This window comes from Bombina bombina, chromosome 2, assembly GCF_027579735.1.
Source record: "Bombina bombina isolate aBomBom1 chromosome 2, aBomBom1.pri, whole genome shotgun sequence".
Taxonomy (NCBI): domain Eukaryota; kingdom Metazoa; phylum Chordata; class Amphibia; order Anura; family Bombinatoridae; genus Bombina; species Bombina bombina.
In genome coordinates, this window is record NC_069500.1 from 79,023,419 (window position 1) to 79,038,044 (window position 14,626).

The window sequence follows — 14,626 nt, forward strand, 5'->3', positions numbered from 1 at the left end:
TGTGTATACAATAACTGTGTCCTACCCATATACAAATATGAAACTAGCATAACAACATAAGTGTCCACACAATCCAAATGAATCCAAAAAGATGAATGCAAAAATCCTTTAAAATGTCAAAGAGGGTAAGTGTTCCAAAGGTAAATAATCCAAAGATAAGTGTTCAAAAATTGTATCCAAATATCCAAAGATAAATCCAAAAAATGGAAATTAGAAATTGCAAAATTGAAAATTAATTGTACACCAAAAAAAATGTAATGATAATAATAATAAAAATAATAATAAAAATATTAATAAAAATAGAAAAATACGTGGAAAAAATATGTGAAAAAATATATATATATCCAATAGTGTGTGTGACAGATGATATCAGTCTCTATGGAGTTGACCTTCTAGAGGAGTCAATCTTCGATATAATGTACAGTAATAGACAATCTCCTATAAAAAATAAATAACATAGTGCAATAGTGCTAACAATATTCGTAAGGACAGGTAATATTCTTACCGAGATAAGAACCTGAGCCGTTAATCAGATGAATCTACGCGTTTCGGTCTTAAACAAGACCTTTTTCAAGACTGGTAACGGCTAAGCTAAAAGGGCTTCCTTAAAAAGGGGGTTGGGCTGTAATTGAGCGCCAAAAGGTTACTCGCGAAACCGGAAGTGACCATACATCTTGTCATATCCGGTTCCGTTGCGGCAAACCGGAAGTCGTCTCATGATGACGTCATATCCGGTTGCGGTCTTATCTGGTGTTTACGAAAACTAAAGGATAACCATAAGTGAAGCATATGTGCTACAATATGTGAAATGTAGCACATATGCCTCACTTATGGTTATCCTTTAGTGTATATATCATACACATATGTATTTTTCAATAAAAAAAGCTTTGTATTTGAAAACGATACTCGTTTTCGTAAACACCAGATATGACCGCAACCGGATATGACATCATCATGAGACGACTTCTGGGTTTGGATTGCTGCAACGGATATGACAAGATGTATGGTCACTTCCAGTTTCGCGAGTAACCTTTTGGCACTCAATTACAGCCCAACTATTGGCTCAAATCCCCTTTTTAAGGAAGCCCTTTTAGCTTAGCCATTACCAGTCTTGAAAAAAGGTCTTGTTTAAGACCAAAACACGTAGATTCATCTGATTAATGGCTCAGATTCTTATCTCGGTAAGCATACTACCATATTTTTATTTGATCACATTTTGTCGTGAAATGGTGGCATGAAATATACCAAAATGGGCCTAGATCAATACTTTGGGTTGTCTACTAAAAACAAATATATACATGTGAAGGGTTATTCATGGATTCCATGATAGAAATCAGTGTTACAATGTAACTATCGCTAATTTTGAAAAAAAAAATGGTTTGGAAATAGCAAAGTGCTATTTGTACTTATTGCCCTATAACTTGCAAAAAAAGCAAAGGGTATTTCTAAACTTGCAAAAAAAGCAAAGGGTATTTCTAAACTCAAAAATACAAAACTGTGTTTTTTTCAATTTTTTCATCATATTATATAATCTTTTTATAGTAAATTATAAGATATTATGAAAATAATGGCATCTTTAGAAAGTCCATTTAATGTCGAGAAAAACGGTATATAATATTTGTGGGTACAGTAAATAAGTAAGTAAGAGGAAAATTACAGCTAAACACAAACACCGCACAAATGTAAAAATTTCCCTGGTTCCAAACGGTAAGAAAATTGAAAAGTGCTGTGGTCACTAAGGGGTTAAAATGATGGTAAATCCTAGCGTTTGTGAAACGCTAGGATTTACCATTGGAACAAATAAAGGGGACTTTCATTCATGAAGTATAAAATACTTCATGCTGAAAGCTCCTTTATTTGTTCCAAGTGATCGCCTTCAGTGAGCTGCTAAGGCAGCCCACCGGCAGAATGCTATTTTCTCTATCTGGTAGAGAGGTGACGTTTCCACCTCTTAGCCAATAGCATTGTGGGAAATCTGGCTTTGCGCTGCATATTGCATATATAGATCAAATGGTTTTTTGATGTATGGAAACGTATGCAAAAGCATTATATATAAATATATATAAAGTATCTCACAAAAGTGAGTACACCCATCACATTTTTGTAAATATGTTATTATATCTTTTCATGTGACAACACTGAAGAAATGACAGTTTGCTACAATGTAAAGTATTGAGTATACAGCCTGTATAACAGTGTCAATTTGCTGTCCCCTCAAAATAACTCAACACACAGCCATTAATTGCTAAACCTTTGGCAACAAAAGTGAGTACACCCCTAAAAGGAAATGTCTAAATTGGGGCCAAAGTGTCAATATTTTGTGTGGCCACCATTATTTTCCAGCACTGCCTTAACCCTCTTGGGCATGGAGTTCACCAGAGCTTCACAGGTTGCCACTGGAGTCCTCTTCCACTCCTCCATGACGACATCATGGAGCTGGTGGATGTTAGAGACCATGCGCTCCCCCACCTTCCGTTTGATGATGCCCCACAGATGCTCAATAGGGTTTAGGTCTAGAGACATGCTTGGCCAGTCCATCACCTTTACCCTCAGCTTCTTTAGCAGTCTGTGGGGCATCACCTTCCGTTTGATGATGCCCCACAGATGCTCAATAGGGTTTAGGTCTAGAGACATGCTTGACCAGTCCATCACCTTTACCCTCAGCTTCTTTAGCAAGGCAGTGGTAGTCTTGGAGGTGTGTTTGGGGTCGATATCATGTTGGAATACTGCCCTGCTGCGAGGGGATCATGCTCTGCTTCAGTATGTCACAGAACATGTTGGCGTTCATGGTTCCCTCAATGAACTGTAGCTCCCCAGTGTCGGCAGCACTCATGCAGGCCCAGACCATTACACTCCCACCACCATGCTTGACTGTAGGCAAGACACACTTGTCTTTGTACTCCTCACCTGGTTGCCGCCACACGCTTGACACCATCTGAACCAAATAAATTTATCTTTGTCTCATCGGACCACAGGACATGGTTCCAATAATCCATGTCCTTAGTCTGCTTGTCTTCAGCAAACTGTGGGCTTTCTTGTGCATCATCTTTAGAAGAGGCTTCCTTCTGGAACGACAGCAATGCAGACCAATTTGATGCAGTGTGCTGCGTATGGTCTGAGCACTGACAGGCTGACCCCCCACCCCTTCAACCTCTACAGCAATGCTGGCAGAACTCATATGTCTACTTCCCAAAGACAAGCTCTGGATATGATGCTGAACATGTGCACTCAACTTCTTTGGTCGACTATGGTGAGGCCTGTTCTGAGTGGAACCTGTCCTGTGAAACCACTGTATGGTCTTGCCCACCATGCTGAAGCTCAGTTTCAGGGTCTTGGCAATCTTCTTATAGCCTAAGCCATCTTTATGTAGAGCAACAATTCTTTTTTACAGATCCTCAGAGAGTTCTTTGCCATGAGGTGCCATGTTGAACTTCCAGTGACCAGTATGAGAGAGTATGAGAGCGATAACACCAAATTTAACACACCTGCTCCCCATTCATACCTGGGACCTTGTAACACTAACCAGTCACATGACACCACAGAGGGAAAATGGCTAATTGGACCCAAATTTGGACATTTCCACTTAAGGGTGTACTCGCTTTTGTTGCCAATGATTTAGACATTAATGGTTGTGTGTTGAGTTGTTTTGAGAGGTCAGCAAATTTACACTGTTATACAGGCTGTACACTCACTACTTTACATTGTAGCAAAGTGTCATTTTTTTGTGTTGTCACATGAAAAGATATAATAAAATATTTACAAAAATGTGAGGGGTGTACTCACTTTTGTGAGATACTGTATATACAGTGTGTGTGTTTGTGGATGCCCCTGATCAATGCTGTTGTACAGTGTAAAAGGACAATAACAATTTGCATGTGCAAAATTGACTCTTTCACTTCCAAAAAGAAAGCAAAGCTTGTAAATTAATTATCCATACATTTGAGATGGGCCATTTTTACCATTAAAAGTAATGACTTGCAAAACTGTACTTCCACGAACCAACTGCATTTATGAAATCTCACTCTACCAACTACGTTTATGCAATTTCACTCTACCAGCCGGGATTGCATAAACGTGATTAGTACAGTGAGATTGCATAAACACGGTTGGTACATTGAAATACATTTTTGCTACTCAGAAATTGTGTTTTTTTTAAAAAAAAAAACACGTTTTACAGTGTGTGAAATTTTTAAAAACGCACTGTTGTGACCAAGGAAAACTGCAACCATTTTTTATTGCAAGATAATTAAATCCCATACTGTTAACCTTGTTTCTATACCAAAAACACATCAAATTACAAAACACCTTTTTACAATAAAAAAACTTATATGACAGTTGAATGCATATAAATGACATATCATAGACACATGTACTGTATAACTATAATGCCCCAATAATGTTTTACTTTAAAAAACAAATTCCATTGATTTCCCAACCTCTAAAAAATATATATGTTATTTTCTATGTTATTACAAGAAGAAATACTGTAAAAAAATAACCAAAATAAATTTAGACCATTGTATATTAAAGGGACAGTGAAACATAATTTTGTTTCTCCCTCTTTAATGTGTTCCCAAATATCCATTTTTACCTGCTGGAGTGTATTATTTTTTTTTAAAAAAAATTTTTTGTTATATGAAATAGCTGTCTTTCACTGTTGTATCCTCACATTTTTTTTTTTATTTTTTATAACTTTATTTATTATTGGAATCCAATACATACATGGCAGAAAAGCATAAAAAGTCCAATAGGAAAGTACATGAAGCAATACAGTGTAAGATCCTTCATTTGGTTACATAATCAGCGACCCGTATAACTCCACCATGCAGAGGTATGGGTTCACATTTTCTTATATGTAAAATAGCAACATAGTGCATAAAACAAAAACAAACAGAAATATAAACAAACAAAAAGGTAACACAGACGCATAATACAAACACATAATAACTTACCTGGGGCACTCCGGTCTAGTTCACCCCCCATGGACACGCGACAGGAGCAAGAAAGGGAGAGGGAGGTGTCAATAATAATGACACCATGAAAGAAGGCGTCAGGGTAGGTAAGTTTGTGCACCACCAATGCAGTATTACTGGTTAATTCTGGGGGCCGGGAAAGACCAATTTCCCTTAAGGTTTTCATTTAAGATAAAAAGACTGTTTCTAAATGGGTATATGACCTTTTCCCTGACTGCCTCTGGTAAATATAGAAGGTAGGTTCCCCATTTAAGTATGAAACGTTTTATTCGTTTTTCCGGATCACCCTTCACATCTGCCTGTTCGATTAGCATTTGCGTGTGTATGTTTCTGAGAAGCTTTTGGAGAGGGGAGTTTTATTACTAGCCGAACCCTCCAAAATCACTTGTTTCGCCAAAACTATGACTGTGGATACTAAGCTGTCAAAAGAGGGTGGGTTATCATTAAGGGTTAGAAAAATAATACGTTGAGGTGAGAGAACTATCTGAGTTTTTGTTGCTTTCGTGAGCCAATATGATATCTTGAGCCAAAAGCTCTGTAGCTTGGGGCAATTCCATAGCAAATGCAGCCAGTCTGGTGAAGCCAAGCTGCACTTGGGGCAAGTATCACTAGCTCCAGGAACCCATCTAGAATGTAGGTGCGGGGTTATGTAGGCCTGATGTATGAATTTTAGATGTGACTCCCTCAACTTGGCAGAAATGGTGACTGTCTGTATTTTTCTCAGACTTGCGTGAATGAGCTCTTCATTAACTAATAAATCATTAAAACCATCCCATTTAGATATAAGCCCGCACATAGCTGAGTTTTCAAAATGTTTTAGGATTAAATTGTATGTGTGTGTGATTTTATATGAACCCTGCCTTGCTAGCGCACATAAATTATCAACCTGGGTAGGCTCCTTGGGGAGACGCCCCTCTGTTTTTAATTTAGTTATATAATGTCTGCACTGAAAATATGCGAAGCAATGGGAGCTTGGGAGACCAAACACATCCCTTAAATCCTGAAAAGGGATAATTTCCAAAGTCAAAGGATTGATAAGCTGTTTAATCGTTGTAAGCTTTTGACTGCGCCATTCCTGAAATGCTTTTGTGGTGTATCCAGGAAGAAAATTTAGGTTACCCTGAATCGGTAAGTACCTACTCACTGATTTGTCTACCCCCCACAACCTGCACAACTTGGCCCAGGCCCTAAGCGGATCCCTATATAATATGTGAGACTGTATGTGTGAGGGTAGTGAAGTGAAGTTTGCATGGGGCAGGAAAGCCAAGCTTATTGGTTTAACCAAATTATTTTCAAAGGCAGGGACAGTGAATCGATTGTCATCAACGAGCCAATCCAGTATGAGTTTAGTCAGAGTGGCCCAGTTATACCATAAAATGTTCGGGAGACGAAGTCCTCCTCTTTCCAGGGGATCGCTAAGTAATTTTGCCCTATCCTATGTTTCTTACCTCTCCAGATAAACTGCCCCAGAGCGGATTGCAGTGACTTGGTGTCTTGTTGGGTGAGAAGGAGAGGTAACATCTGCAGAGGGTATAAGAGTTTGGGCAGCGCCACCATTTTAAACAAGTGAATTCGGCCCATAAGAGATAGAGGTAAACTACACCAACCCGAGAGTAAAAGTTTTATGTTGCTTATAGTATTTGACAGATTTAACTGGTATAATTTATTGGGATTCACATGTACATGAATACCCAAATACTTAAATGAGCCGTCTGTGATTTTAAGAGTGGTGTTTGTCAGAGTGGTGTTTTGCTTATTTTGCAGCCACGTAACCTCTGATTTATTGACATTAATTTTGTAAACTGTGAAATTTCCAAAATTTCTGATTACCTCTAAGAGGGAGCTCAAGTTGGTAGCAGGATTGCCTATAAATAACAAGTCGTCTGCATACAGCGACAGATGCTGCTTATGGTCTAAGACGTCTAATCCCGCACATTTTTGTCGGATGTGACAAGCTAGGGGTTCTATGGCCAGGTCGAATAGCAAAGGGGACAGAGGGCATCCCTGCCTGGTACCCCTCTGCAATACAAATGAGGGGGAAAGCCCATTAACTATCAAAGACGCCTTAGGGGCTGTATATAACCGTTGGAGAAAAGCTGTAAAGTTGCCTGAAATGCCGAATTTTTCTAGTGACGTGTGCAAATGGTCCCATTCAATCCTGTCAAACGCCTTCTCCGCGTCAAGGGCGAGGAGACAGGCGTCTTGTAGATCCACAGGATTAGAGGAATGGGTGTTATACCAATAATAGGAGGTAATTGCCAATGTTTTCCTGATGTTGATGACTGATGATCTCCCTTTTACAAACCCGGTCTGATCTGTGTGTATGATTGAGGGAAGAACTTGGGCCAACCGGTCAGCTAAAATTTTGGTCAGTAGTTTATAATCGCTGTTTAACAATGAAATTGGGCGATATGAGGAGGTATCTGTGGGATCTTTGTCAGGTTTAGGGATGAGGCAGATGTTTGCCTCCGTAAATCTGGCATCTATTTGAGAGGAACCCTCCAGGTATGCGGTATATAGGGAGGCCAGGGTTGGGGCCATCTCATTCACAAGGAGTCTATAGTACTCTACAGGTAGCCCATCAGGGCCTGCTGCTTTTTCGAGCTTAGCTCTGTTTACAGCCTTAACTACTTCCTGGGGAAGAATGCTGGCGCTAAGTAGTGAGTTATGCTCTTCTGAGAGAGCCGGGATATGTGTAGCATCCCAAAAGCTCTGCTTAGCCTCTAAGCTAATCTCCTGGCTGGTGTATAAAGAGGTGTAGTATTTAATAAATTCTGACATGATTTCTTTCTTGTTTGAAGTTAAATGTGATTGGGATTTTATGGCCAGTATGTGTGATTTAGGCATATAAAGTTTGACTAAATTTGCTAGCAACTTACCCGACTTGTTGCCATGCCAGAAGTACCATCCCTGTCTGTGTATATCAAAATTGATATTCTGCTGAGCTAAGAATGTGTCCCTAGCCATCATAAGATCATAATATTGTTTTTTAGATCCAGGGGTGGGGTTAGAGAGGTACTCATTATATGCCTCGGTAAGGTTTGCTAAAAATGTCTCATCAATTTTTTTAATACTTTTATTGTGATGTGCAACAAAAGAGGTGATAGAACCCCTCATGACGGGCTTGGAGGCGTGCCAAAACAAGTTAGGGTCCTCTTTATGTTGGTCGTTATCTGAGGCATAATTTACCCACGCACTCTTCAGATGCTGGCGAAAATTTATGTCATTATATAGATAAGAGGGGAATCTCCAGGATCTGCTTGGAGGTCTCATGGATGTTGGCTGAAGTAAGAAGTGAATTGGGGCATGGTCTGAGATCGTTATGTGTTCTATGGTCAGATGCTGGATTTGAGGCGTTATAACAGAGGAGGTGAGGAAATAATCTATTCGTGAAAGGGTGCTGTGTGTCTTAGACAGACAAGTATAATCTCTCTCCAATGGGTTCAGTACTCTCCAGACAGTAACCTTTAAGTTGCTTATCAATGAGACCTCCCTCTTATACCTTGAGTGTGAGAAACCTAAGGAGCCAGCTGATGCCGGGTCCCTAAACCTGTCTAAAGGAAGGGCCTGGACCAAGTTGTAGTCCCCCCCCAAAATAATAGGAGCAGCGTAAGTGGCCAATTTAGCTATTAGAGAGGACCAAAAGGAAGGGCAAAATTCATTAGGACCATAAACATTACATATAGTGTATTCCAGATTCCCCACTTTTAGAATTGCAAGTATATATCTACCGTCCCTATCTATCTCTACTTGTGAAAAAGATACCTGGAGGCCTTTTCTTACCAGAATAGCTACCCCTCTTTTCCTACTTTCAGTAGGGGAATACAGAATATGACCCACCCATCTAACTTTCAGTTTTTCATGTTCCTCAGAGGTCAATTTGGTCTCCTGGAGCAGAGCTATATCGGTATGGAGTTTTTTAAGCTGTTGTAGGATCATACTCCTCTTTGCGGGGGACGTAATGCCCCCAACATTCCAGGAAGTTAACCTAAGGTTTATAGCCATATGGTATTAATATTAAGGTAAGGGTGGGCAAGTGCGAAAAGTGAGCTGCGCGGTGTGTGTCTTTGCCCCTGGACGTCTAGTCTGAAACATATTAGATCATAGGCCCTACAAGTGAGATAAAAAACATGTGTGTGGAATGTAAATGGAAATCCAGAGAGTTGAAACTCAAGGGGTTGACTCACCAGCAGGAAAAGAACAGGGGCAATTTTCTCTGAATTCGTGTCCATGGGGGGAGAGACCACAAGCGCTCCAGAAGTGATCTGGGGAAGGATCAAAAAAAAAAAACATAGTTATAGGCAGGCACCTCTTTAAATGCAAGAAATTATCAAACAAGGCAACTATGTGGTTTAACAGATTAGAATGTTTGGTACACGACATTAACATTTGTAATGAAGCTTCGGTAAGACTATACATGACATTGTCTAGGGTAAACCAGGAGACCTCTAGGAAATGAGAATACACAGTTGCATTAATGATACATATGAGGTAGGGGTACATAATCGCGGCTGCACCTATGTCAAGACTTCCTGTCTTAAAGGTAATCTGTTTATAAAGAAACCAGGGGAATAATAAGAACTCATAACAATAACAGATATTGTGACATCTCAGCTCTAGGAGCCGGCCCATGGGAGGGTGGGAAAGGGGTGATAGAGCCATATGAAACCTTGAAGTATGTAGTGGAGCTTTAGAGCTTTAGAGAGAATAAATGTACCAATGGTTTCTGCCCACAGTAGGCGCTAGGGAATGGGTCTTAGGCAATAAGGTAGGGGTGGTGGCCAACACCCACTTGTATCAGTAGGCACGTGGTGGACATAAGGTCCCCACGAAGGTTTATAAGGGGCAAGGCAGGGGCATACGAGAAACCAGCAATAACTGAGAATTATCTTGATAGAACCCATACAGGAACCAAGATTTAAGTACACTGAATATTGTCTCCCAACCATAATAATTCTATGTACAGAAGAACAAAAACCTGTGTAAACAGTGCAACAGCAAAAAAAGCAAATTGTCATTTGCGGGGCCGTGTGTCCGGTCCCACACAAAACTGGAAAATATAACCAGAACCACAGACCCCGCAAGAGCAAGATGCACATTATAAGAAACATGATGTGCAATTAAAGAAACAGTGAGCATTGATACTTATTAAAGTCTCTTCATCCATTGTCTTGTTTCCGCTCTGATGCCAGGCATGCCTGCGCTGCCGCAGGCGAATGGAAGGTTTTGGGGCCTGAGATGCTCTGGATTTTTAGAGTAGCTGGAAACATGAGCACAAATTTACGCCCCTGTTCATGCAGAGTGGAGCAAATAGAAGCAAAGTCTTTGCGTCTCTTGGTAACTTCGACTGAAAAGTCTTGAAAAAGTAAGATGCGGTGGTCTTCAAAGATAACTTCCTTGGCCGCCCTGTAGGCTCTTAGGATCGCCAGCTTATCCTGGAAATTCAAGCATTTAAAAATCACTTGTCGTGGCCTCTCTCTGGAATTTTCCAAATGCCTGTTGGGGCCTATGTGATGTGATCTTTCTATGTCTAGAGGCAAACAGTCCTGAGGCAGGCCTAAGATTTTTGGAAGGGTCATAGCAGTGAATTCTAGCAGATCTTTATCTTTAATAGATTCAGGGATGCCTATGATTCGGAGGTTATTCCGTCTGCTACGGTTTTCCAAGTCCTCCACTTTATCCATTAGTTGCTGATTTTGTTTCAGTAGGCGTTTTAGAGAGACATCTGATTCGTGCTGTCTGTCTTCGACCCCCGAGATTCTTTGTTCCGCGGCTGACATACGGGCAGAGAAAAGCCGCACTTCGCTGGTCAAGGTGTCGACACCCGTCTGTAAGCTATCCATTTTTGGTAAAAAAAAAAGCCTTGAGGTCCTGCAGGAGCGAGGAATGGTCTCCTGAGGAGCTGCCTTCAGCATCTGCAAATGGAGGGTTGGCCTGTGTTTCTGATAGAGGCTTTTGTCTTTTTTCCAGGTTTTTTGATCGGTGACTCATAGTGCTACTTAAAGGCGAGGGCAGCCTATGAAAATACTCGTCCACTTTCATAGAACAAAGTGCAGAAAAGTCTGAAAATATTGTAATGCTGTGAAAAAGCCACCAGGTGGCGTTGTTGTGCTGTGTAGTGCGGCAAATAAGTGGAATAGATGGAGGGGAAATGGAGGGTAGAAGAAAAAATAAACACAAATAAGATAATTGCAGATATCACAACCCAGGCTGCAGAAGTGAAGTGACAAAAATTTAGCTATACCAGCTATGTAGATTGTGTTGCTTCCCTCTCCTTCTAGCAGATCTCTCACTCACAGCTAGGGGATCCCAATTATGATCCTGAAAAATTGAGCTATACCAGCTGCGAAATTTGAAATGCTCAGATAGTTCAGAATATAGCTGGAGCACAGGTTATTGCGCTGCCCAGAGTCCAGACACTGAATATGCACTTATAAATGTAAATCACCCCTTAGCAATCACAGGGGCACCAGGAGGAAGTGATAGCTGATGTAGCCTTGGAGAGAATATAACAGTTAGTGGTTTGAGTCTCAAAATGGAGATGTGATTATGCCTTGAAATATAGGTAATAAGCTTGAGCTGGTTGATGTGAGAAACGAGTGTGCTTGTGCGTGTATTATAACACTCCTATGCTTGACCAAAGTGGTTAATAGTCCCTCATGAGTGTGGGGGGAAAATGTCTCTTGGGGTACCTTTTATCTGGGCACCGGAATAACACAACCTGGGGTGCAGCGGTGTTAACTGTCAATCCATTCTTCTGCGATATCCCCACTTCTCCCCCATTCCTCCCGGCAGCAGTTCTGAAGGCCGGTGTACTTCTAAGAGCTCCGACTGAGCTAAAACACTGAGGAGTCGGGGAGGGCTCCGACAAGATGGCGCCGACCTGCGCTTCTGTGCGCGCCGCGTGGTACAATTATCTTAGACTTCCAGGGCAAGGGCGATCTTTCTGCCCTTCACGATGCCACTTCGGCCAGCTGGGGTATCTTAGAGGGCAACCCAGCGAGGCAATACCGTGGGATAAGCTGGCTGGCAGCAATAAATGTTATATATGTTAAGCAGATTCACGGAGCTCTTCACTCCTGCTGCCAGCCGCTAGCTCCGCCCACCGGAAGCCCTGTATCCTCACCTTTAGTGTAAATTTCAATATTAAAGGGACAGTCTACACTAAAATTTTTATTTTTTAAAAAGATAGATAACGCCTTTACTACCCATTCCCCAGATTTGCACAACCAACATTGTTATATTAATACACTTTATAACATTTAAACCTCTACATTCTGCCTGTTTCAAAGACTTTATAGACAGCCTCTTGAACACATGCTTTTGTATTTGCTTTTCACAACAGGAGACTGCTAGTTCATGTGGGCCATATAAATAACAATGCGTTCACGCCCGAGGAGTAATTTAAGATTTTTCCCAACACAGTACTAAATGCAAGTCAATAGATAATAAATAAAAAGTCATGTGATTATGAGGCTGTCAGAAGATGTTTAGAAACAAGGTAATCGCAGAGGTAAAAAGTATATTAATATAACTGTGTTGGTTATGCAAAACTGGGGAATGAGTAATAAAGGGATTATCTATATTTTAAAACAATAAAAATTCTATTGTAGACCATCCCTTTAAGCACTTGGTATAGAAAAGCTTTTTAAACAAGAACGTTTAGAAAAAATCAAGGTGGGCAGAGAGATAAAAAAATGTTAATTTTTCCGTATTTCTCTTAAAGTACTGGGATCACTGTATATACAGTGAGAGAAATAAAAATGAGAATTTTTTGTAAGCACAGAGATAAGCTAATGAGGGCTGCTCTCCCTGGAAGCTCAGCTAATTTAATTAGATTGCAGACTTGTAATATTTGTGTGTTTCCACTTTGTGCTCATCATTAAATGTATAGGGAACATTAGTTACTGTGAGTTCGGTCAAGTGAGGACGCAATTGTTTATTTATGCATGACTTGTAATACTGTTTCTAGCAATCAAAATATTGTAACCTTGAGATTGCATTTGCTTTTTCACAGTAATAATTGTGCTCCACTTGTAATTGAGACCTTTATGGGGAATTCGTTTATGAGCTTTACATCACTTTAATGGATATTAAAATAAATTAATAAAAGCAAAAAAAGAACTATGTTCTTACCAAGTTAAATATCAGATTTAAAGAGACTTCATATTAAACATGTGCAGACATGACAAATGTCCCTGAATATTAGTTGGCTGCATTATTTGGTATTACAAAGGAACGGTTTGTGGAGAGACGTGTGCCAATTAATTTGAAGCAGTCCACTTCTGTGAATAAATAACTGTATATAGAGCCACTTAAACCTTATTTACATAATACTATATCAGCTCCAAGTAAAAAACAATGCATTGAAAAGCCTCCTCCTAGTACACTGCCACTGTAATGGGTATACGACCTGCTCTACATAAATTATACCAGGTCCCATTTAGCCAGGGTGCAGAGATCAATACACAAACAAGTGCTGCAGAGCCGATAATATCGGTGTCTCTCACCCTCACGGCAGTCCCATCAGCTGGCAAGGAATAGTCCCGTCATCCCTGATGTCACGTTAGTTGAGATAGTGGAGGAGTGGATAGCTACAGGCTCTATAATGTAAGTCCATGCAGCAAGCAATCTTTTTTTTGTAACAGGAACAAAAGAAAAAGAGCGGATGTGCTTGTAAAAAATAAATATTCTTTATTTCATCAGTTTAAAAGTTTCCATGGAGGATCCGTAGAAAAGCAAGAGAGCATAGCACGGGTGGGTTACGCGTTTCGTCTGTGCTGTATTCATAGCCTGTGGTGCTATGCTTGAGACAAAGTTTAAAAAGGCAATAATCTCATATCATTGGTTAAAACAAAAAACGCAAATAGCAGGCTAAAAGCAAGATGGGCGTTTTTTGCCTCAAGCATAGCACCACAGGCTATGAATATGGCGCACAACAGAAACGCGTAAGCCACCCTTGCTATGCTCTCTTGCTTTTCTACGGTTCCTCCATGGAAACTTTTAAACTGATGAAATAAAGAATATTTACTTTTACAAGCGTTGTCGCTCTTCTTCTTTTGTTCCTGCTGCATTATTTGGCATTCATTTCATTTTAAACAAAACAAATACAGAATATTCTAAGAACATTTACATTAGTGTTTATTAAATTAATGTAAATGTTCCAAAGCAAAAGGTAAAAAGTAAGGAGGCTTCTGGGAGCCGCAGTGCTAAGCTCCAATTAGCATAGTCGGGGCTCTGTGAAGAAGACCGGGTTAGAGCAGCTCTCCAGCGTGCAAAAGGTACATATTTTAGCAATTTAAAGGAAACAAATAAAAACTGATGAATTTGGTCAGTATTTTTAAATTTTCATTAAATTTCAGGGGAAATTTGTTCGGATATTCATGGAAATGAAAGTAATATCAATTTGCATTTGTGACAAAACCCGGATGCACACGTCTACTTATATTATTCATACATGTACTCTGCATGCAAAGGACACACAAGAAATATACACAGGAGACCTTTTCAAGTGGTTAATACCTGGTATGTAAAACAATTCTTATTTTGTTAGCAAAATTAATGATCTTTTATCATATAGAGTGAAATTGCAGGAAAAGTATAAAAGAGTAAACTACTATTTTTTCTATTACACATAATGAAGCGTATGAATA